The 25,111-nt window shown below is 38.3% G+C and overlaps 1 protein-coding gene and 1 long non-coding RNA gene across 5 annotated transcripts in view; one reads left to right on the top strand and one right to left on the bottom strand.

Moving 5' to 3' along the window:
* Positions 1-25,063, bottom strand: part of LOC127497983 (uncharacterized) — a 28,418-nt gene extending 3,355 nt beyond the window's left edge. Inside the window, exon 1 of the long non-coding RNA XR_007925736.1 lies at positions 54-25,063. This is a non-coding gene — a long non-coding RNA (uncharacterized LOC127497983). The remainder of the gene's footprint in view (positions 1-53) is intronic.
* cdkal1 (CDK5 regulatory subunit associated protein 1-like 1) overlaps positions 1-25,111 on the top strand; it is a 395,716-nt gene that overhangs the window by 293,946 nt on the left and 76,659 nt on the right. The gene's annotated exons all lie outside the window — the stretch shown is intronic.

Genomic DNA, 25,111 nt, shown 5'->3' with positions numbered 1-25,111 from the left:
AAAGAGTAATGCTTAAAACATTGATCTGTTTGTGCCAAGGAGGTCAGTTGTACCTGGATGATATTGTCTGTCAGCATTTCCTTTCTGGAGCCGCTGGAATATGACAAGAACATGACGTCACAGACAGCAGACAGGACAAATATGAGAGTAGGACTCACTCTTATACAGAGCCTCCAGAAAACACTGATAAACATCTGCAAGAACAGAAAACAATGAAATTGAGTTTGCATTTTATAATTAATTTTGTCACTAGAGATGCAGAAGAGTGACTGCATTCACAATACAACATCAAGTGTCTCATTGCTTTTAATAAAAAAGAAGCCAAACTTTGACCCCTTGGTTTGAGCATCCTTGACACAGCAATGTTGACTCGACCACTGGTGTTAAAGGGATAGTTCACCCAAAAATTAGCCGTTCAAAATGTGGCCCCCCATTCACAACCATTATAAAGCTTGCAGGAGCAAGGATATTTTTAAATATATCTCCGATTGTGTTTGTCTGAAAGACGATGGTCATATACAGCTAGGATGTCTTGAGGGTGAGTAAATCATGGGATAATTTTCATTTTTGGGTGAACCATCCCTTTAAGGACAGGACTTTGTGTTTGTGTGACCAATGGCAGATGGGAGAATGTTCAGGAAACAGTCATCATTTTTGCAGTTCCCTCTGGTGACACTAGAGGCACAGTAATCACACACTCATCTTGATCCTGCTCAGAGGTTCTGGTCTCTCTCTTCTATATTCCCACATGTTAATTGTCCATGTGCTGAACTTGTGTAATCCATCAGTTGTAACTGGAATAACTTGATGTGTGTTGTCACTGTCTCGGAGTTGCATAAACAGTGGCTACATATTAATCTAGTGAGCTGTTTATACTCGCTGACTGCACTGTCAATCACCTGCACTACACTGAGTGTGCGATCCTTCTAAAATTTTTACCAAACCTGTACAAGAAATCTGTAATTAATGTATTTTACATTGAACTTGATTAAATAAACCGTATCCTTCTGCGGCTGTCATTATGCATTTCTATCTATCTATCTATCTATCTATCTATCTATTTATCTAGGAAACATCAAATGCTCAGATAAATGTCTGTCTTGTGTAAATCTTTAAGAGAATGTGAGTCGATCAGCAGATTCTTACATAGCCTTCAGCAGTTGTTTTGAATTAAATGGCATTCTGTGATTACATGTGAGAATGTGCTAGACATCTTCACACTTCGCACACGAGCTGCTCCTGCCGTGTCCCAGCAAGTTCAGCAAATGTAGGCCAAAAACAGGAAGTAGATAAAGAATGGCTCATTAACTTTGTCCGCTGACAGTAATAAAGCCTCACTTTGAATGCACCAGCTAATAGTTCCCTTTTATTGATCAGGATGAGCTGGCCTGTTGGTCATGGACAAGCTGCAGTGATAATGACTCTAGAACCTTAACTTGATTCATCAAGTGCACTGAGCATCTTTTTTTTTTTTTTCATAGAAAACCTTTTTTTTTTTTTTTTTTTTTTATGAAAGGTTCCTCTGTGCTTTGTACTTTAAAGCTCTAGCATTGGACCTTTGTAGTTTAAGATCTAAGTCAGCTTATCTTTTGATTATTCTCTTAATAGCAGTTAAGTTGTTGTCACGTCACAGCCAGAGTTGTTGAGGATGGTCCTCTGAACAGTAGTTTGTCAGAATACTCAAAACAAACAAACAAGCCAAAAAAAAAAAAAAAAAAAAAAAAAAAAAAAAAGTAGCTAGCTGCAATACAAGTCACTCACACACAGTAACTAACTACATTGAACATTAAAGGGTCAACTGTTAATAATATTTATTTATTATTTATTTGCCAGACAGCTGGCAGCATTATACTTGAATGGATGCATTTACATTAAACACTGTAAAAACAATAGATTACAACCTAATCTCTACAACTGAGTTGAAAACAGTGATTATTAGCAGCAGCATTAAAACATGCAAGAGTATGACATGGGCCTGCAGGTGTATGTATTGCAGGTGTGTGTATTTCAGTCATGATCTCTGCCTTTTCTGATTTCACTGACTGTGAGCAATTTAAATGGCTCAAGTTAATTTCATTAGCAAAGTCAAGGCTCAGTGCCTGCTCATCTTGAGCTCACTCATGTGTGTGCTACCAGCAAAGCTTAGAACTTCTTACAAATGAGACAGATGAGGCCATGGGGGAGTGCAGGATGAGCATAAAAGAGCCCAATGTGAGCAGTGTGTTTTAGACGAGAGATTTTCTGGATGGGCTTACTACAAGAAATGCTAGCAGATGTTCAGAGGACAAATCCAACTAAAGGTTTAAAAGATCATAGGAAAGACATAGAGATATCAATAAACTAGAATAGCATAATGAATCAAAATAAATTGAAATTGTAATTGGCCATCATAAAAAATCTTTAAACCAAAAACCAAATTGAATATATTTTGACAAAATTAGTATTGTTTAACATTCCAATATTGAATGCAGTAATAATAATAATAATAATAATAAACATATCTGCAAGCAGCAATTACGGGGCAAAGCACAAAAGCAGCACACGAAGCCAGCCGACATGGCTGTAAGCATCAGACCAACTGCAACAGTGAGCAATTAAAGACCTATTAAGATCGTTTTAGGCAAAAGAGCTGAAAAATGATATATACAGTCAATAGTAAAGATTTACTGGTTTATCACTTTCGACCAATAGGTGACGCTGTGACTAAATTAATGTGGTATGGTCAGAGTGGGGTGACAATGACACTCGCAAAGTTTGGTGTCAATAAGTCAAAGCATTGCAGAGATACAGACTCAACAATCATTTTGGCATCATGCCTCTAATTTGTCGCTGCGGTATAGGAAAATGGTTTTATCTGTCAACATGAAATCCATAAGTTTTTGCCGGCATGGTCTGAAGATGATACGATTCGATTTTGGTGAAAATTGGACCAATGGTCTAGGAGGAGATTGGAAAAGTGATTTTAAAGAAAATCAAAGTGGTGGAGACTAAGTTATGCTGACTATGGCAAAATTGGCATCAATGTTCTCAGCATGACCCATGGAATCTAATAAGACCAGTCTCATTACAATAGGCCACATTTATATAAAGCTATTAGCATTTTTTTTTTTTTTAATTTCATTATAACATTTGACAACAAGGAGGCGCTATCTCAAAACCTATTGTGTACCTTCAGAGCATGGTGCTGATGGCACATCCTGAGTTTCGTAATGGTACATCAATGCATTCATATAATATAGCATTTTATATTATAATACTGCATTGTAGTTAATGGAAATTTCATGTTTTGTTCAATTATAGTGACACCAAGAGGCACAATCCCACCATTTTTTTTATGTGTCCTCAGGGTGTGTCCTCATACATGTGTGTGTCAAATTTGGTGCAAATATCTCATTTCTTTTTGGAGTTATATGTATGAGATCATAAAAAAATGACCCATGGACAACTTGCTTTTTTGGCACTTCCTATCAAAATTGACATTTGGGCTGTGACATTTAGTTAACCAGCTTAGGTTCCGTGTTTCCTACACTGGTTTCGTCTCGATCGGACTAACGGTTTGAAAGATATTCGCAATCATTTTTTAAGCACTAAATCACCACGCCGCACAAACCGTAAGTCGAAACCTAGCATGATTGGTTTCGCTGGACTCGGCAAGGATTCAGGAGTCTAAGAATATGACTCCCGTGAAAATAAGTCAACCAGATCAAAAGTTATAAGCATATGGGAAAAAAATTCTCCACTAGGTGGTGCTGGTCCGAAACTTCTCAGGCTCCTTCAGGGCATTGTGCTGATGACCCATACCAAGTTTCGTAACGATACGCTAATGCATTCATAAAATGCAGCATTTTACCACAAAATTCAAAATGGCTGACATGGAAAAATTGGATATCATTCGACTCGGCATGATGCCCCGAATCTAACGAGACCAAATTTTGAACAAACCTATCAGAAGTTATAAGCAAAAATAGCAATTTTTCGTGTCTCCGGACCAGTAGGTGGCCTCAGGTCATGCTTCTGATGACATGTACCAAGTGTTCTGGAGATATAGCCTCAAATCTGATTTGACAAGCTTTACGTCAAATTCATTTGTGCCGTTTTCAAGAACGGATGGATCTATCAAAAAGCCTTTGATAACTTTTTGTCGGCATGGTCTCAAGATGCTCTGATTCAATTTTCATGAAAATCGGAGTAACGCCCTAGGAGGAGTTTGAAAAAGTAGGGTTTTTTTTAAAAATCAAAATGGCGGGAAAATTTTAATTACGAATTTTGTTTCTAGCCCTTATGGTTCAAAAGTTATTAACATAAACATGAGTGAAACTTTGGACAGGTGGTGGCGCTAGAGGGATTGAATTAGAGACTCCAAATTTGCTATTGCCACAGTTCAGACTGTCCTATAACTATGTGCCAAATTTCACAACTTTTCCGCAAGCGGTTCTATGGGCTGCCATAGACTCCCAGAGTGGAAGAAGAACAATAATAAAAAAAATATAGCTGCGAGCAGCAATTACGGGGCCAAGCACAAAAGCGGCACAACAAGCCAGCCAACATGGCTGGGAGCATCAGACCAACTGCAACAGTGAGCAATTAAAGACCTATTAAGATCATTTTAGGCAAAAGAGCTGAAAAATGATATATATAGTCAATAATAAATATTTACTGGTTTATCACTTTCGACCAATAGGTGACCAATTAATGTGGTATGGTCAGAGTGAGGTGACAATGACACTCGCTAAGGATATGACTCCTGTGAAAATAAGTCAACCAGATCAAAAGTTATAAGCATATGAAAAAAAAAAAAAAAAAAAAAAAAAAAAAAAATCTCCACTAGGTGGCGCTGGTCCAAAACTTCTCAGGCTCCTTCAGGGCATCGTGCTGATGACTCAAACTGAGTTTTGTAACGATACGCTAATGCGTTCATAAAATACAGTATTTTCAAACTAAATTCAAAATGGCCGACTGCCAAAATGGCCGATATGGGAAAATTGGGTATCATTTAACTCGGTATGATGCCCCGAATCTAAAAAGACCAGCTTTTTGAAAAATAGCCATTTTTTGTATCTCCAGACCAGTAGGTGGCACTGCACCGAAACTCAGCATGTAGTCTCTGGTCATGCTTGGGAAGACGTGTACCAAGTTTGGTCTGAATATGATAAAGCATTGCAGAGATACAGCCGAGTTTCATAACGATACGTTAATGCGTTCATAAAATACAGCATTTTAACTCAAAATTCTAAATGGTCGACAGCCAAAATGGTCGATATCGTCAAATTGGATATCATGAGACTCGGCATGATACCCCGAATCCAAATTCCAAATTTCCGAGTCCAAATTTATGATTTTTGGACAAACCCATCAGAAGTTATAAGCAAAAACAGCCATTTGTCGTATCTCCGGACCAGTAGGTGGCACTCTGCCGAAACGCTGCATGTTGCCTCAGGTCATGCTTGTGATAACATGTACCAAGTTTGGTCAGAATATGATAAATCATTTTGGAGATATAGCCTCAAGTCTGATTTGGCCAGCTTTTCGTCAAATTCATTTGTGTTGTTTTCGAGAACGGATGGATCTATCAAAAAGCTTTTGATAACTTCTTGCAAGCATAGTCTGAAGATGATCTGATTCAGTTTTTGTGAACATCGGAGTAACGGCCTAGGAGGAATTCGAAAAAGTAGCTTTTTTGGAAAAATCAAAATGGCTGGAAAATTTTCGTGACAGAAAATGATGTCACATAGTGCAATCAAATCGTCTTGAGCCAAGGAATCAGTGGAAAAAAGAATTTTGTTTATAGCCCTTACGGTTCAAAATTTATTAGCATAAACATGAGTGAAACTTTGGACAGGTGGTGGCGCTATGGACACAGTTGAGACTGTCCTCTACCAGTGTGCCAAATTTCACAACTTTTTAGCATACGGTTCTATGGGCTGCCATAGACTCCAAGAGCGGAAGAATAATAATAAGAAAACTAACGGTGCCTTCGCACCTTCGGTGCTTGGCCCCTAATAAAAAAAAAGAATGCCAACGGATACAATAAGTGCCTTCGCACCTTCGGTGCTTGGCCCCTAATAATAAGATGGACCAAAAGAGATGTGAGTTTGCTTCTAATTTTAGATACAATTTGAATGGAAGACTTATTTGCTCTCTTTTAAGAAACGTAAGTTTAATTATTTAAATAGAGACTCCAGTTTTATGTCTGAAATGACTTCACTTGAAGAATAAAAGAAAGCAGAGCTGAGCTTCGGAAATGCAGCGCAGGGACAAAGTTTACCAGCACTGTCTGTTTTCATAATTAGAGGTCGACCTATAGTGGTTTTTACTGATAACGTTAACTAGGTTGGACTGCACTGGCCAATAACTACGATTAAACAACCGATAGTTTTTCAAATGGATACTGAATGAAAACAAACAAAATACTCCAAGTAAACATAGTGCTGAACTTTACACACACAAAAAAAGGGCTGAACCATGAAAATGTACTGTACTTGTTAAATGAAATAAATATATAAATATGAATATTAAATATTAATATCTTAATTATACCTTGATCATTCATGTTAGTTCATTTTGCTTTAATGTTAACAGATACAATTTTAACATTTAAAAATGTATTGGTAAATGTTGAAATTAATTATCTAACACTTAACAATACTTCTACAGCATTAATTAACCTTAATGTTACAGATGGGCTCATTGTAAAGTGTTACAGTCATGTTGGCTATCTTTAAATATCTAATACCACAAACCAGAAGAAGAATGTGCAGGTTTGATGTTTAACTGTGAGCTGACTGTGGTCTTTGTGACTAGACAACGTTTGTGACAAAGGCCTATTTTCAATTTCCAGGGAGCCTATACAGGCTAAAAATATCAGATATTGCATCTGTATTCTAGTGTTTTCTTTGGAGCGTCTGATTTGTAACTGAAAACAGGCAATGAGAAATACATGGTGGTCTGCAGGAACGGATGAGACAAGCTCTGCACTGGCTCCTCATGCTGCCCTGTCATTACAAACCCTTGAGGTTAAGGTAGAGTTCTTCTGCTGCCCTGCTCTACAACAAGATAACATCTGCTTGGGACAGAGAGAGTGAAGTCTAAAGACTGTTATTGAGGGCTTTCTTTTAGCATGTCAGAACAATGATGAAACTTGATCCCCCGTGTCACACATGCTTCATGAGCGCAGGTGAGTAAACAGCAGTATGTAAAAGGAATACAAGAAGAGTTGTGACACATGTTGTGACCTTCACAGCCTTTTTATTCTCTAAGAGGGGAATGTTTGTGTTCGACAGCTTATCCTGGATAGGGCCTTTAAGTGCAGATTTCAGATCAGGGACTGCCCTTAGAGAAATCATCACGTTTTTGAGTAATTTGCTTTATTATGTCCAATGCTGCGTCATTTGAGTGTTTAAAGCCGTCATTGTTCTCAGTATCCGAGGATAATGTATTATCTCAGCATGTAATTGCAGGTGGAATTCTCCCTCTGCTTCATGTAATGGATATCACATGAGAATTTGAGACTAGATTGCAGGTATAAAGCAGGCATGGTTCACCTGAAGGAGTGCAGGTGTGAGCTTCAGCAGGATGTGGACTTGTGAAGTTCTGAATACACCCATTTTAGAAAAGCACAGAGACTGACTTTCTGTGTCCTGCTTAAAATGACAAGTCACATTGCATGTGTTGCCAAATAAACATGTTATCTCATATCAAGAATGGGGTCCACAACAACCTGTTCAGCTCGTCAGTGTTTTGAATACAAAAGTTAAGTGACAGTTTTTTTTCTTTTGCATTATTATGCATTCAACTGCCGTCCTTACTACAAGAGTGATATGGATGAAATCTGTGTTCTGAAATTTAGCAACAATAAACACAATGCCTGTGAATTGTTTGCATGTTCAGAATTTCTAACATCAGATTGGCTTTGAAAGGCATACTTTTGAAGAGAGGACCTGTGTTAAAAGCAAAATGATGGCTTAAATGTAAGATATATTAAGAGGCTGACCGATTTCCAGTGAAAGATTTAAAAAAAAAAAAAAAATAAATAAAAAAAATCAATCATAGTCTTTCAGAGTTTGCAATGTTAGTTGGCGTGAGCAACAGAGGCTATTGTCAAAGACCTTTATGTAAATATGCACCAACACAATGTGGTGACTACCGGTGAGAGTGCAGACAGTGGAGTTGATGTAACCACCTGTCACACATGGTTGGATACAAACATATGAACAACTACTAGCAAACAGCTGGACAATATCTTGTGATTGGATGACAGTCACTGTAAATGCATCTTCAGTTCATTTTGTCTCACAAACTTGAACAACAAACTTGGCAGATATTTTATTTCATAAATGCCTCATTCCTGATTCCATGGGCCTTTTCAGTTGAATTAAGAGTAATTTAAAATGTAAAAGTGCATAGGAAACTCCAGTAAGTCAGTGGCATATTGAGAGTGGTATGTCAAATGGCCAGATCTCGTTCCAATTCTTGCCATCATCTTTTCATCATTTAATTAAGGTCTCACTCTCATCCTTTGAGTTAGCGTTGGCATTTATTTTCTAGTATGAAAGTTCCTGTGGCCTTTGAACTTGAGGTTTAATTGCTGTAAAGTTCAATAATAAACTAAATTGACATTTCATTTATATGTTATACTGTGAGGCCCCGGTGTGCTGCAGTCCCACAGGGACCCGTATCCACTTTTCTGTTCCCCACATTCTGGACCTGCCGCATAAAATGCAGGATCACGTAGGAGGACATCTCCCGCATGTAATTCGAGTTATGGTGGGCCAGACACGACCCCACCACCCACACCACTGCATACAAATCAGGCAGCAGGTAGAGGCCGGTGGTCTGCCATCTCCAGACTTAAGAAAGGACACACAGAAGAGAGACTGAGCTAATGACGTCCTGTGGGAAAATCTGCCCTTTGTGGACAGATAGACGGATGTGTCCGACAATCACCTTCCTCAGGGTTTTTCTTTTTTCTTTTTTTCTTCTTTCTTAAAAGTGTTCTTGCACTCTGTCCGACAGGGTTGGAGTAGAAATATATTGTGGTGGCAGAGAGAATTATCAAACAATGAGCACAGGAGATTCAACAGCACCAACCCCTGGGAAACATTGTGCTATAATTGAAAGCCTGTGTATACAGAAAAATAATTTAATGATTTTACATTTACAGATAGGCTGTTTTTTTTATTCTATTTGCATTTATCCCATCATGCCTGCAAATGTACGTTACACCTAATTTCCCTCTGTGCATGTGATTTTTATGGGTCCATGGGTCAGTCTTACTGTTGATTTCGTATGATTGGAAAGGTTGTAAAGATCACCTGGAGACCGAGAGTGAGTTTTGATTATTCTTCACACGTGGGTTCCCTGCGTCTTTAAAGCAAACAGCCAGTGTTTATTGGGACTCTTGTTATCTCTTGGGTGCTTTTAGGGAGCTGGTCTGTGTGGAGCTCATTTCCTGAAGGTGCTTGGGAGTCGAGCATGGTGTCGGCCTGTAAGCATGCCTGCGTTTGTTCAGATTGAAATCTGAAGAATTCCAGTGGCTGTTTGTAAAGGCCCGCATGTTCTCCACAATGCTTCTGAAGCTGGACCTTTCCAGGTCTTTGTCCTAAAAACCTCCTGCCTCTGAAGAATGAAAACTCAGATTCCCTGCTGTTGTTTTGGTGATGTCTATGGACCGCTGACACGGATCTCCAATGTGTTACATCTTCATCGTTACTTCAGGGAGTGTGCAGCGGATCTCTCTTGAGATGGTTCTTCTGGCTGTGTTCGCTCTTCTGAGGCCCACTGAGGGTCTGACTCCTCCAGATGGTGGAATTGCCATGCCAATAGTCTTTTACCTGCTCCACCAACTCACCACCTGCAGGACTGGGCATGCCAAGGTGTTACTGGAAGTCGTCCCTATCTTCTGACTAGAGATCATTCCTGTGTGTTCTCCTTCCCTTGATATATTCACACCAGACTGATGATAAATCAGCATAAAATGGCACATACTGTCTGGAACACATGCCAGACAGACTCTGGTAGGACACTCTCCACCTGCGCCATTACGGCTCTGCACCTCTAGCTCTCTACACCCCATGGCTCATCTGTGGTTGGGACGACCCGTTTCCCTTGAAGCCCTCTATTGACAGGCCATCTGCTGGGCCAACTGTGCTGAACCAGACTGGTGAAAGGCTGCTGGTGTCTCCTGCACTCGCCACGTGCCTTGTGTGACCAGCCAGGACTGCTTGAAAGAAATCAGGAGGCTTGTGCTTTTGATTTTAGTTTTTTCTGTTGCCTAATATATAAAAAAAATAAGTCTTTCAAGTAAAGCTTTCAAATAATTCCACTCCGTGAATGACTGTAGAGTGAACGTGTGTGAAATGTGTGTAGTCTTGATCTCACAATATCTATCCATCCAAAAGTCATCAGTGTGCACATACCCCCCGACCTCAGGAAATTGAACACAATATGCAGTTGTGCTCATGGATGACTAGTTTGCATGCTACTAAGTGCCTAAGTGTTATTTGTTTATTTGTTTGTTTTATGGGTTTGTTTGTATCCTGAATGTTCTTCCTCACTGTATAAGCGCAACACCTGCATGCCTTTGATTTCAGGCAGACTGGTCAAACCAGTGCGTCCAGACTCAGAGGCTGTGTATTAATTCAGGGAATCTGACTGGATCTAATGAGTGACGCTCAGTATGCAGGCTGCTTGTGCTGTTACCTGTTGTCTGCAGTTGTAATAAGACAAATTTATTCATGGCAAGTTAAAAAAATGCAAGTTTCACCTATGTCACAGCACGAGAACTAAGTGACAGCAGAAACCATTTTTCCAGTTATTATAAGGTAAAACGTTCCACAACTTCCATGCTGATCTCTAACTTTCCTCAGTTACACAGTGAAAAGCTTTATTCAGAGAGTGAGAAATTTGTGCCTTCAAGGTGTGTGTTCAGAGCTCACCCCAGTTTTAAAACATTGACATTAGAGAATGAAGTTTGAGTGAGAGAGACATTTGAACCTGGATCTCTTTTCATGAGCCCTTGGGAGCTCATAAAGTCATGGAGAAATCGAATGTGATGCACCTGCACAGCAGAGAATGAAGAAACAAGCACATACCTCATTTGAAGAGGAATGAGACACCAGACGAGACTGTTGGATCTCCAGCGATGTGTTGATGAGTGTGAGTGACGAGACTGTCGTTTTGCCCTCGGCCTCTCAGAGGATTAGAGCCTCTCTGGCTTCACTTTTCAATGCGCTGTGTGAATGTGTGAGAGCATGTGCATGCTTTTACATGTGTTCAGGTGTGTCAACGGCTTCTCTAATAATAGGCACGTGCGTGTGCTCAGGAGTGTTAAATCCATTTAGGGAACAAAGTTTTTCTCATGCGACAAATAAGCCAAAAAGGCCTCCAGCAACAGGTGGTGTGTGTCAGTTACATGGTACCTCAGCATGGAAACTGGATCTCGAGGGATACATTCAACTTTGCGTTTGCACACTTCTTAGTATTAAGAAGTGGCCAAGTTCAAAGGCCTTCAGATGAACCCACTGATTTCTCTAATGTCCCAGATGGCAGGTTTACTGTTATCATTCCTTTCACAGCTTAAGTGTGACGGGTTTCACATTTGAGTGAGAATCCTCTGCTGTTATTTACTGGGTGTGTAAGTCATGTAAATGATCAGCACAGACAGCAAGAGGCTCCTCTGGTCATGCTGGAGATCAGGTATTCTGATCGGACCCAGTCCACTGATTAGAGTCTGTGTGTAAATGGACAGTTTTTGTCAGGCGTTATGAGAAATAGATCAGTGGTGTAATCTAAGTATTGCTTTTGAATCAGGCTGATGGGAATGATGTGTGGTGATGCGGATGATATTCATAGTCATTTTCATGTAGCATCAATGTCTAGTAAAACATTCAAAACATCAAAATAACAAAGTGTTTTCTAACAGTAGACTCACATTTACTCTGTGCTTTGAGAGACATACTGTCTGATCTGTTTGAATAAAATGTATTTCCTCTAAATTAAGTCATACTCAATGTAATGCACACACTCGGTCCATCCAATCAGCGTTAACTTCCTGCACGGTCTCCAGTGATCCTCACTGTCATCCACTATATCCTGTGTCCTCTGGTGAGTAGCATCATTATCCCCCATAAAGCAGAATGAAATTTAAATAAAGAGAAGACTTGATTTTCCACATGATTGACTAGCCGTGGTCACTTTCTGCTTTGTGGGGGGTGATGATGAGATGTCCGGTGTAAACGCAGTGATAGCGAGCAGTTTATACCCAGCTCTCACTGCAGCTAATTGAAAGTATATATTGCGACCCCATTGTCCCACTCCCCCCATAGCTGAGCTGCCCCCATTATCCTCCTCTGGCTGGACTAATGAAGCATGCACAAAGCACCATTGAGACATCAAGCTCTTGGGTTTTTTGATATTGTAAACTGATTGCTTTGAGCGGTTAATTATTTAGTGGGCTGATTGTGACCTCTGCACTGGAAATCATTTGAGCTGCTCATCTAAGACGGATGTTTTGAGCACATTGCTTCCCTAAGAAACAGTTGTCTGAGCTTTAGCACATTTTTAATCTAAATGACTTGTTTTGACCTTTGGAACTACTTTCTTTCTCTGTCGCATTTAAAGGCTGTAGCTTGAGAGAGAGAGAGAGACGCATGTGAATGCACATACTGTACAGATACACTGGCTGCAGAGAAGAGACTTAATGCTGATATTTCTATACATGTCCTTGACAGAAAAACTTCATTACTTAACTCTTTGCCATGTCTCACATTTAGTCAATGACCTTTGCTTCCTCAAAAAATGTTTTCCATCATCATCATCATTATTATTATTAGGGACCAACCCCCGAAGAGCCTGTAGCCCCAATTGTAATTGTTAGTTTTCTTCTTATTGTTATTCCTCCCGATTGGGAGTCTATGGCAGCCCTATCAATGGAACATGAGAAAATGAAGAAATCTGGCACAATTGTGGAGATAGTCATGAATAGTGATTGGTCCAATTTTGGAGTCTCTAGGGCCAACTCTATAGTGCCACCACCAGTTCAAAAATTCACTTTTCTAAAGGTTATAACTTTTGAACCGTTTGTTCTAGAAAAAAATGAAATTTAGTATACCTGATTCCTCTCTTAATGCTAATCACATTCAACATTAAGACTCCGCCCATTACAGTAGCGGCCATTTTGAAAAGTACAGTATTCTGTTTTTTTGCTACTCCTCCTCCAAATTTTGTCCAACTTTGTCCAAAATTGGATCAGATGATCTTTGGACCGAGCCGCACAGAAATGACTGAACTGATTTTTTTTATTCATCTTTGTTAAAAAGTTACGATGTCACAAACTTAATGAGGTTGACCCAAAATCGCTTCAGAGGCTGTATTTCGGCCAAACTTTGAGCAATCGAAACCATCATGGTTTACTCTTCATCGAAACCATGATCTGAGGGTCCTTGACAAATTTTTAAACAGTGCCACGTACAGGTCATGAGATTGGAAAAATGGCTATTTTTGCTCATAACATCTGAACAGTTTGTCAGAAAATCATGATCTTGATATCCATGGATTCATTGTGCCATGCAGAATCCGGGATACCGATTTTGCCAGGATCGGATGAACCACCTGTCTGGCATTTTGAATTTTGTCATGAATTGCAATATCTTTTTAAAGAATTCGACATATCGGCAAAAAATTTGGTAGGTATCATCATCGGCATGTCCTGAAGGTACCTGAGACGTTTGAACACAGTGCCACCTAGTGTTTCAGAGATATAAGGATTTTTGCAAAAACGCTTATAACTTTTGAAAACATTGTCCAAAATTTGTATTCTCGATGTCAAAGTTGACCCTGCCTGTGTTTGTGTCCTTATGCTAGTTAGCTTAATGTTAAATGGTTATTTTGTAAAAGTTGCTTCTGTTCCAGACACTGAGTCTTTCTGAGAATGAAATAAACTGAAATTATTAAATATAACATGCAGTGCATTTTTATAAAAATTCTTCATTTTGAGTTCTCATTTGAACTACTGTACTTCAGCAGGTGTGTGAACATGTCCCTGAATGGCCAATTGTGTAATGTTGTTTCATTTTAATTCCTTTATTATCCGGGTAAACATTGTACTAATCTTTATTCTTCTTGGATTAGACGTAAGTGTGTTTGTTCATTCTGTGTTCGATCTCATCTGGACTTCTGCTCATTTTGAGTTCATTCTTACCTGTACTTCTGAACCAGCTATTTTTTATGTACGTTCAATTTCTGCAGTTTTTGCTCTTCCTGCTTTGCATTGCACTACAGAATGATCTAAACTAAAATTATTAAATATAAAATGCGGTGCATTTTTTATAAAAATTCTTCATTTTGATTTAATTTTCACATGAACTACTGAACTTCGGCAGGTGTGTGAACGTTCACCTGCCCAGTGGTGCAAGGAGATGAGTTACAGGCACCAGATCCAGAGACTGTGGGTTTGAGTCCCATGTTGGGCAACTTTATAAAATTGTGTGTAATGTTGTTTAATTTCACTTCCTTTATTATCCGGGTAAGCGTTGTTCTAATCTTTATTCCTCTTGGATTAGACATAAGTGTGTTTTTGTTCTTTCTGTCTTCATTCTCATCTGAACTCCTTTTGAGTTCATTCTCTCCTGTACTCCTGAACCAGCTGTTTTTCATGTACGTTCAATTTCTGCTGTTTTTGCTCTTCCTGCTCCGCATTGGGCCCATTACAGCCCCTTCAGAGGTTTGCCCCCGTATCGCTGCTTGCAGCTATATTTATTATCATTATTATTATTATTATTATTATTATTAACTCACTGCTATGTGCACACACAATCATGAGTCCGTCCTTTACATCTACACAGTCTTTCTGGAAAATACACCATTGAACACACTAAAAGACTCATTCCATAATTGGTGAACAGTTATTGAACAAAACTGATTCACCACTGATTGTACACTGCTGTCTTTTTAGACCTGCTTTACAGCAGAATTGAATTCTGTTTACATCATTGAATCATTATTTTCCTATTTATCTGCTTTTAAACGAGCAGCATTGTATAAAGTGCTATATAAATAAAGCTGACTTCAAGTACATTTATCTTGGTTCGACGGCCACAAGTACATTTATCTTGGTTCGATGATTTTTAGATATTTTAAAATAAGAAAAACTCATTGAGTAGATTTGTTTCCAGTGCACTGCATGCTCATGAAAATGAAAGTCCACTGCTGACATGATAGTGACTTTCTCTGAACTAAATGATTTTAATTAAGCTGATGCAGTCTGATTTCTGACTTTCGTGCAGATCTATTTTAAAAGATTCAGTTTGAATCCTCACACACATTTTCATTTAGGTTTTGAATCTGGCCTGTCCTCTCTTTTCCTAAATAGTATGCTCTGTCCCAAAACCTAGTTATCTGCCTTCCTCACATTTTAACAGCATTTTAAGACATTGTGAATGTGAATGCTACTCTGAAAGGTGGCGGCATAATTCTGCTTCCTTCTAAGGTAGCCAAAATTGTTAGTGAAAACCGAAAATTCAGGATACACTTGGCTGAAAACCGAAACTGCAAATGGCTTTTATACTTAATTAAAAGTTTTATATATACGCCTTGCAAATGTATTCAAACCCCTTCATGTTGCAGACTTATGCTAAACTGCTTTAAATAACTTTTTTCCACATCAATTTACATTCCATATACCATAATGACAAAGCAAAAAAACATATTTGTGATAACTTTGTAAATTTATGAAAAAAAAAAAGAAAAAAAAAGAAAAGAAATAATTACATTGCGTAAATATCTGTACCCTTTTCCGGGACACTTGAAATTAAGCTCAGGAGCATTCCAATTTCATGTGTAGATGTTACTACACTTTGAGTGGAGTTAACCTGTGCAAATTCAATTGAATGGGTATGATTTGGAATAGCACACACCACTCAATGAAAGGTCTAACAGCTGTATATTAGAGAATATTAGCGTTTTAATTAATTTCATGATTTGTAGTGATGCACCGAGATGAATTTTTCATTTCTATGTTTTGAATTACAAATGATGGCTGTAATAACTTGTTGTAATAACTTATGTTTTCATGACACATTTATTCAAACATACATTAACCTTCTTGGGTCTGAGGGTTTTTGGGGAACTGGAGAAGTTTTGACATGCTCTGACATTTGTGCTTTTTTCAGTTGCTTATAAACATATTAATGGCAAAAGTGTCATTACACTGTATTCAGCACAAACTAGGCTACCATATGTTAGCAACATGTATGTACATGTTTGTATTTTTGAGAGAATAACGTTTATGCGTGGTTATTGAAAAAAAAAGAATTTAAATCACTGACATAAGGCCAAAAAACAAATACTAAATGTGTCCACAGGACTTCTGGGTACTGAATGTAGGAGCCTAGAATTTTTTGCTTCAAAGTGATGTGAAAATCATACTGCCTACGCATTCACATAAAACAATACATTGAACAAGACACTTTTTGTTTAGAAAGACAGTATGCATGGAGGCGTGAATAATCCTGAATAATGCTGTGATTCACACCTGAGGAGACAATGACCCGCATAATGAGCCTCAGTCAGGTATGCGAGAAGAATGTGAGGACAAAGTAGTTTATTTTGTAGTTTATTTAGAATATGGTTAACAATATAAATAAGAGTCAAAGGCACATTTTGAGTACACAGTTATACCTGGAAATAAATCATGTTCAAACATATAGTGAACATTACTTACCTGGCATTCCAAGGTGTTTGGTGTTTCTATGCACTGGAGAGAAAAAGAAGAAAAAAATTTCCTGCTTCCAGTCAGTGATCTCACCATCATATTCATGCAGTCTAATGTGGGCCAATATCTGGCCATGATGATTCTCAAATCTGTGAGATAAAATAAAAAAAAAACAACTGTGAGCATGCCGATAACAGGATCATATCAACTATTGTATTAATGTTAATATTTTATGTATTAATTATAAAACTATAATATATAAATAAAATTAATTCTAAAACCTTATAATTTTATGTATTACATTTGTTGTATTATAGAGCCTATAAATGTTTTTGTGACTGACACATTTTATTTCAGTATTTATTATGTATTTCAGTTGATTTCACTCATCTCATTATTCACCTTATTCCGCTACGCCCACTTTTAATACTTCGCTCTTCCGCATTTTGTCATCCGACTTCCGCTAAACTGACGCGGCACATCCGGTAGGTAGTTCAGTAGTTAGAAGATTGTTTATAGCTAGCTATAACTTTAGAGAAATGACAAATAACGTTAATGCTGTAAATGTTTTAAAATGGGAGCACGGAGAAGACTTTATACGATGATCAGATGGTCTCATATTGTCCCATCCATCGTCATCGTTAACGTGGGTAGACGATACAAAGAAGGGGCCAGGGGTAACCTATGGGGACTGTCAGGAGTTGATGGAGCAGCATGTGGGTGTAGGTGAAGACTGGAATTATTTTAAATCAGTTTTGTTAAACGAGATAACTTTGTGATTTGTGTTTTAGAAAATGTATAATTTAATATAAGTTGTATAAAATCAATTGTAAGAGTGTCATCAGGAAGCTAGAGACACCTTTTACTGACCTTCATGTAGAAGTAATATTTAACCATTTAATTTTCATATGTAATAAACCAAGATGGAATTAATTTGCAAACTTGACATGACTTAATTCCTTTAAGTTTACAGAACTCACATTATATGGTTTTATAAGAAATTACTGACAGCTAACATCTGGCCACATTGTAAAGATAAAAAAAAAAAAACTTCACAAAACATAACATCTTATCATATTGTAAAGGTTTATAGACGTAACTATTCACCACAGCTAACATCTGGCCACATTGTAAAGATTAAAAAAAAACTTAACAGATAACATCTGGTCACATTGTAAAGGTTTATAGAAATAATTTACAGATAGGTAACATCTGGTTACATTGTAAAGGTTTATAAAAATAACTACATACACTGATTAGTTAAAGAAACACCACAGCACAGACAGACATGGAACGCACCTACAAATCAACACTTATTTATCCTCTACATCAGAAATTATGTTGCTTAGAAGGTTACACAGGGCAAATTCTCAACATTTTATCAATTTTAGGGCTAAAGTTAATTGGAACTGTTGTAAGAAAGGATTTTGAAGGTTTTCAGTCGGCATATGACCTGCTCAACATGGACACGTACATTGGCGATGCGCCTAGTGTTGGTGGTGTCTTCTTCAGAGAGTTGCATGCCTCTCTGGTGAATGCTGGAATGACAAGTTTCACTTTCCTTTCATAAAGGAGATCAGTAATGGTGAAGCCTCTGTCTGCAATTACTTCATCGCCTGGACGAAGATATTCCAGGAACCCTGAATTTGCAGTTATGAATTTATCACAACACCAGGTTTTGAAACACCAAACCTTTCAGCAAGATCACCCTGCAATAAATTAAGACGCAGCTTCATCAGAGTCATCAGGAGCTGATCCCAAGTGTGTAGCTGGAAACTGTTGGTGTATGTATTGGTAAGGTGCTCGGAGACTGAATGAAATGCATCCAGTGTCAACCCTATGTGCTGACAAAGGTGGTTGTTTCTCAGCAGAGTTATGTACAATGGCGCCGGCTCAACGCATTGTGTTGTCATATCAGATGTAGTTGGCTTCAGGTTGAGTTGTGATTTTGAAGCATAGTTGTGGTCAGAGACAGATGGATCCTCCCAGTGTGTTTCTGCATCACAGTTCAGGGCCATGTGGATGTGATCCTCCTCACAGTTGATCACTGACGCTCATCGATGCATCTGTGGAAATAATATAACCATAAACATTTTAACATTAGTACTTTATGTATTAATACATCATGAGAATTAATATATGATGGCACCCATACTTAAACAGAACAGTGTGTGTGTGAGAGAGAGAGAGAGAGAGAGAGAGAGAGAGAGAGAGAGAGAGAGGTGCATTAAAAACGAGACAGTCTGCACACAGTCTCTAACTCTAGTGTTAATACGTAGGTCAATATCAATATCTGAATGAGAGATGTAGCTAGCTGGCCTGCTATCATCTGCAATCTCTGTAACTTACAGGAATAATGTAAGATACTGTAAGACTATAATGTACCATAATACTATCGTAAATATGTACCATTGTACTATCATAAATATATTGGTGGCAATGGTAATAATGCAAGATTCGTTGTATTTTGTTAACTGCTCGTTACTGATCTCAAATGTATTCATAGAACGGACTTCACAAATCTAAAGTTAGGCTAACAAGCACATGTCTAGCTAAGTTAGCTTACCTGAATCTGACAACCTGTTCAGCACCCGGCGTGACTTCTTTACCGCAACATCGTAGCCGAGCCATTTCTCGGGGTAAGGGTGTTCTTCAGTCAGCTCCCCATCCATGAAATGGTACGAACACACATAAGGGTGCTTGGGTGGGCACTTCAAATTTAGCTCCTTCAGCCATTGCCTCAGGTGCTCCTTGTCTTAAGGTGGTGGGTGTAAATTGTAAAGTGCACTGCAACACTCTGACCGCTTCACATTGTGTTCGTAACATCGTTGATGCAATTGATCTCTCTTCTTCATCCAATTGTTATGGCAGCCCCTAAATGAGCATATAATACTTAACATATTTGCTTTCTGTTATCATCTACCGTTACAGCTATAGGATTAAGGAAGTTAGATGACAAAACGAACACAATGGCGCCACCCTTGTTGTTGCGGAAAATAAGGTGAATAGCAGTAAAGTTTGGGAAAAGCCAATAAGTCATGTTTACTGATGTAAGTTATGTGTGTAGTAGCCTAAACGAAACCACGCGTCTGCCCCAATCATTCACACAGAGACACACAGAACATGCAGGATTCATATTTAAACCGTCTTTTTGCGGTTTAATATTCACAAACACTAGTCTATCGCGATTAGAATAAAGAACTTAAGAATAAAATACTTACCATTCACAATCCTCGGCTTGATCAAGTTGATCCTCAAAATGAAATTAAAATCATTCACGTTCTTCCTCTGAGGTAAATCCTTTTAGAATTATTGCTCATCTCAAAAAGATGAAAAGCACATGAATCTGACTAAGCTTGATGCATTTTTTCCAGCTGATGAGGGCGTTGTTGACTCTGTTTGCATGGATCGCCTCAGAATTTGCGCTTGAATGCTGCATGCTCTCCGTGGGCGTGGCCGCATTAGCGGATAATGAGGTGACTCTCAAACGACTGACATCACTCTCTTTACAAACAGATATAAACAGAGAATATTGTTTTTGACTTGCATTTAACTTACATTATTTTTTAAAACCTGACATTTCAACGTTTCTTTATACATATGTCTCATGTTTGTGTGATAAGTATTCTCTAAGTTACAGATCATTTTCTGAGCACTATCAGAATGGACTTCATTCAGAGAGAGACAACAGATTGCGCATCATGTTAGTTTCCTTTATTTTGCAAAAAACACAACATTTTGGTTTTACTGTGGGTGTACACAAATTAAAGAAGACATTTCACAGATTTGAAAGATGTATAACTCTTATTTTATGTACAAAACTGACAAAGTATTTTGAGTCTCTTTCGCACTGGTAAGAAAAAAAACGAGGTAGTATCGCCGGTGCGGCCGAGTGTTAATGAAGACATTACTAACAGTTAAGTAAAAAATATAATGAGTATGTAATCTAGTGCATATATTTATCAAAATTCTTCTCTCTAGAGATATTTTTTTTATGGTTAACTAATGAGTTTATGGTCATTGAATGGCTTTCCTGAGTTATATGTAACATTAAGTGAGTGATTTACATGAGACATGATACATTTGAGTAATCATACTGTATCTTTCAACATACCTTCTGATGTTCATTCATGTTTATTTTGTGCTAAGGAAGAGATGATTATCATTTATGTGCGCTTATTCTGTGTGGCTTCTTGAACCGAGGTGATTTGTCACACCGTATTAAAGAATGCCATAAAGACAACTGTTGTTTGAATTTCGTGACAAAATCGACAGAATTAGAAAGGTGAGACTGTCATATTAAAAGTAAGAAAGCACTAAGCTTATTGCGATTATTGGATGAAGCACTATAAATGTTTAATAAAGTTTTGTTCACGCATCAACAGAAAGCAGCATAGACTAAAAAAATCGATCTTAAGATTTAGGAATCATCCTTGCATTAGTGGGTTTGTGGACACATTGAATGTATGGTGAAGTGGAGGGCTCACAATGATAGTTATTGATGGATCTCTGTAGAAAGGCACGTGAAAGCCGTCAGTGCTCTGAGGAAGTGTGTCTGTATGTATTGTGCTAATATGAAATTATAGATTGTGCACAAATCCAAATGACGGTGTCCTCATTCTTTCATGTGTCCTGCTCTCACTTGAATGAATAGCATATACCCAGGGAGTGATTGGATCAATCTACTGTCTGGAAACGTTCCATAGATGACTAAATTATGAGGTTGGCCCAGCTCCTCACTGACACTTCACTGTAATTGATATCTCATCAGTGGCATTTGGAGGGAAGAGGTGGAAGATTTGTGTCTGAGGATGAATGGACGGTTTGTTATTTGTCGAGAAGCTTTAAGCCATGTTATTCTAATGTGTTCATACAATAGACAGTATTGAACTCAAAGCAGTGGCAGGAAGATTCTCTCAAATAAAAAGTTCTTAAAAGCTACTCGTCAGGTAAAAACTATAGTCAATGTGCTCTTTTAAATAAGTAGTTAACTACTTTTATTTATTAATTTATAAGTGCACAACTCTCCAATTATGTAATTTACAATTTAATTCCTTGGGTTTTATAGAGTAAAATAAAGCATGAATGAAGTAATCTGAATTAGAGTGACTGCTTAGAACTTGAAAGGGAAATGATGAATATGAAAAATATAGAGCATGTGCAGTTGTGCTCATAAATATACAACCCCATTTAACTTTAAAAATAAATACGTATGTAGAATTATTAAATTGTAAATTCTTATTATTTTGTCTTCTTTTTTTGTTACCATCTGTTTGAGGGGTTTTATTTTTTTCTTTTATTTTTTTTTAAAGGCCAAGATATCCAAGAATACAGTTATACAAGTCTAGAACCCACCCCAAACCATCCCACCCCTGGTAGACTTCAAGAATATAGTAATAAAATATAAACACAGAATAAATACAAAATAAATTAATTAATTAAATTAAATAAATTAAAAAAAAAAGAAAAAAAAAAGAAAAAAAGGTTTGCCGCTGTGAGAGTGGCTAACAGTAAATATTTTTGTTGAGGTCCCAAAAATCATTAAAAAAAAAAAAAAAAAAAGTGACGTGGAGTCAAACATATATCTGTGCCCAACAGATATGATAAGTCCTGTGAGAGCTGGGTCCAAAAAGGTGAGAGAGAGGGACAATCTCAAAAGAAGTGCAAGTATGTGCCTAGAGGTCATTGAAAACAGAGATTACACTTAGGAGAGGAGGATAGATTTGTATAGAAATGTTTCATAGGAGTCAAGTAAACCCTTTGTAGTAATTTACAGTGTATCATTTGATGATTGGGGTTTGAAGACAGCTTAAACATCCCCCATACCTTATCCGAAAATAAAACATGCGCATCCTCATTAAGATCCTTGGCCCAAACAGTTGTAATAGATAAGGGTTTGTGTGAATGCTCAAGAAGAGACAGATAAACAACTGAAACAGAAGAGGGAGATTTCTCAGAAGGAAGGATTAGTTTGCTCAATGGGTGAATAGGTAAATGAGAGTCCCAAGGTACCCCATATGCCCGAAGGGCCGCTCTAATACGAAAAAAACATTAAAAAAAAAAGAGGTACCTTGTAAATTATATTGGGCTTTAATGTTCTGAAATGATTTTATTTGTATTTGTTTACTTTGTTGTGAGTCCATTGTGGACAGTTAAATGGGACATTTCCTGACAAAAGATTATTATGGAAAATAGGCGAATGCCTATGCCAGATTGTAACTTGTTGTGTTTTCTTTTCGACTTCCCTCTATGTAGAGAGGAGATGAGTTACAATAGGACCAAACTGAGATTTACACTGCCTCAGTGGAGCCCCTGAAAAAACAAGATGCTTCAGTTCATAGGGATAGACTACAGATTCACTAGTTGCTCTCCATGACACAGAAGCATCAGGATTAAACCAGACTGATAAAGGGCGGAGAGTAAAGGCTTGAGCGTACAGTCTAAAATTTGGGAAAGATAGACCTTCATGTAATCTGCAATGCTGTAAGGTAGTCAGCTTGATTTGAGGACATTTCCCATCCCATACAGTGGGTACGGAAAGTATTCAGACCCCCTTAAATTTTTCACTCTTTGTTATATTGCAGCCATTTGCTAAAATCATTTAAGTTCATTTTTTTCCTCATTATTGTACACACAGCACCCCATATTGACAGAAAAACACAGAATTGTTGACATTTTTGCAGATTTATTAAAAAAGAAAAACTGAAATATCACATGGTCCTAAGTATTCAGACCCTTTGCTGTGACACTCATATATTTAACTCAGGTGCTGTCCATTTCTTCTGATCATCCTTGAGATGGTTCTACACCTTCATTTGAGTCCAGCTGTGTTTGATTATACTGATTGGACTTGATTAGGAAAGCCACACACCTGTCTATAAGACCTTACAGCTCACAGTGCATGTCAGAGCAAATGAGAATCATGAGGTCAAAGGAACTGCCTGAAGAGCTCAGAGACAGAATTGTGGCAAGGCACAGATTTAGCCAAGGTTACAAAAAATTTCTGCTGCACTTAAGGTTCCTAAGAGCACAGTGGCCTTCATAATCCTTAAATGGAAGACGTTTGGGACGACCAGAACCCTTCCTAGAGCTGGCCGTCCGGCCAAACTGAGCTATCGGGGGAGAAGAGCCTTGGTGAGAGAGGTAAAGAAGAACCCAAAGATCACTGTGGCTGAGCTCCAGAGATGCAGTCGGGATATGGGAGAAAGTTGTAGAAAGTCAACTATCACTGCAGCCCTCCACCAGTCGGGGCTTTATGGCCGAGTGGCCCGACGGAAGCCTCTCCTCAGTGCAAGACACATGAAAAAACACCTGAAGGACTCCAAGATGGTGAGAAATAAGATTCTCTGGTCTGATGAGACCAAGATAGAACTTTTTGGCCTTAATTCTAAGCGGTATGTGTGGAGAAAACCAGGCACTGCTCATCACCTGTCCAATACAGTCCCAACAGTGAAGCATGGTGGTGGCAGCATCATGCTGTGGGGGTGTTTTTCAGCTGCAGGGACAGGACGACTGGTTGCAATCGAGGGAAGAATGAATGCGGCCAAGTACAGGGATATCCTGGACGAAAACCTTCTCCAGAGTGCTCAGGACCTCAGACTGGGCCGAAGGTTTACCTTCCAACAAGACAATGACCCTAAGCACACAGCTAAAATAACAAAGGAGTGGCTTCACAACAACTCTGTGACTGTTCTTGAATGGCCCAGCCAGAGCCCTGACTTAAACCCAATTGAGCATCTCTGGAGAGACCTAAAAATGGCTGTCCACCAACGTTTACCATCCAACCTGACAGAACTGGAGAGGATCTGCAAGGAGGAATGGCAGAGGATCCCCAAATCCAGGTGTGAAAAACTTGTTGCATCTTTCCCAAAAAGACTCATGGCTGTATTAGATCAAAAGGGTGCTTCTACTAAATACTGAGCAAAGGGTCTGAATACTTAGGACCATGTGATATTTCAGTTTTTCTTTTTTAATAAATCTGCAAAAATGTCAACAATTCTGTGTTTTTCTGTCAATATGGGGTGCTGTGTGTACAATAATGAGGAAAAAAATGAACTTAAATGATTTTAACAAATGGCTGCAATATAAAAAAGAGTGAAAAATGTAAGGGGGTCTGAATACTTTCCGTACCCACTGTATATAACGAGAAACACATGCATCAAGTTTGTTCCAGTAGCCAGCAGGTGGAGAAAGAGGAATCATAGATGAAAAGAAATTAATATGTGGGAGAACATTCATTTTAATCACCGATATACAAGCATCAAAAGAAGTAGGGAGACAAGACCAATTTTCCAAGTCTGAGGATACTTTTGCAAAAATACTGTTTAAAGGGATAGTTCACCCAAAAATGAAAATTTTGTCATCATTTACTCACCCTCAAGTTGTTAGAAACCTGTATGAGTT

The sequence above is a fragment of the Ctenopharyngodon idella genome, chromosome 16, assembly GCF_019924925.1.
Source record: "Ctenopharyngodon idella isolate HZGC_01 chromosome 16, HZGC01, whole genome shotgun sequence".
NCBI lineage: Eukaryota > Metazoa > Chordata > Actinopteri > Cypriniformes > Xenocyprididae > Ctenopharyngodon > Ctenopharyngodon idella.
Note: the sequence above shows the minus strand (reverse complement) of the source record. Positions and strands in the feature narration are given on the sequence as shown.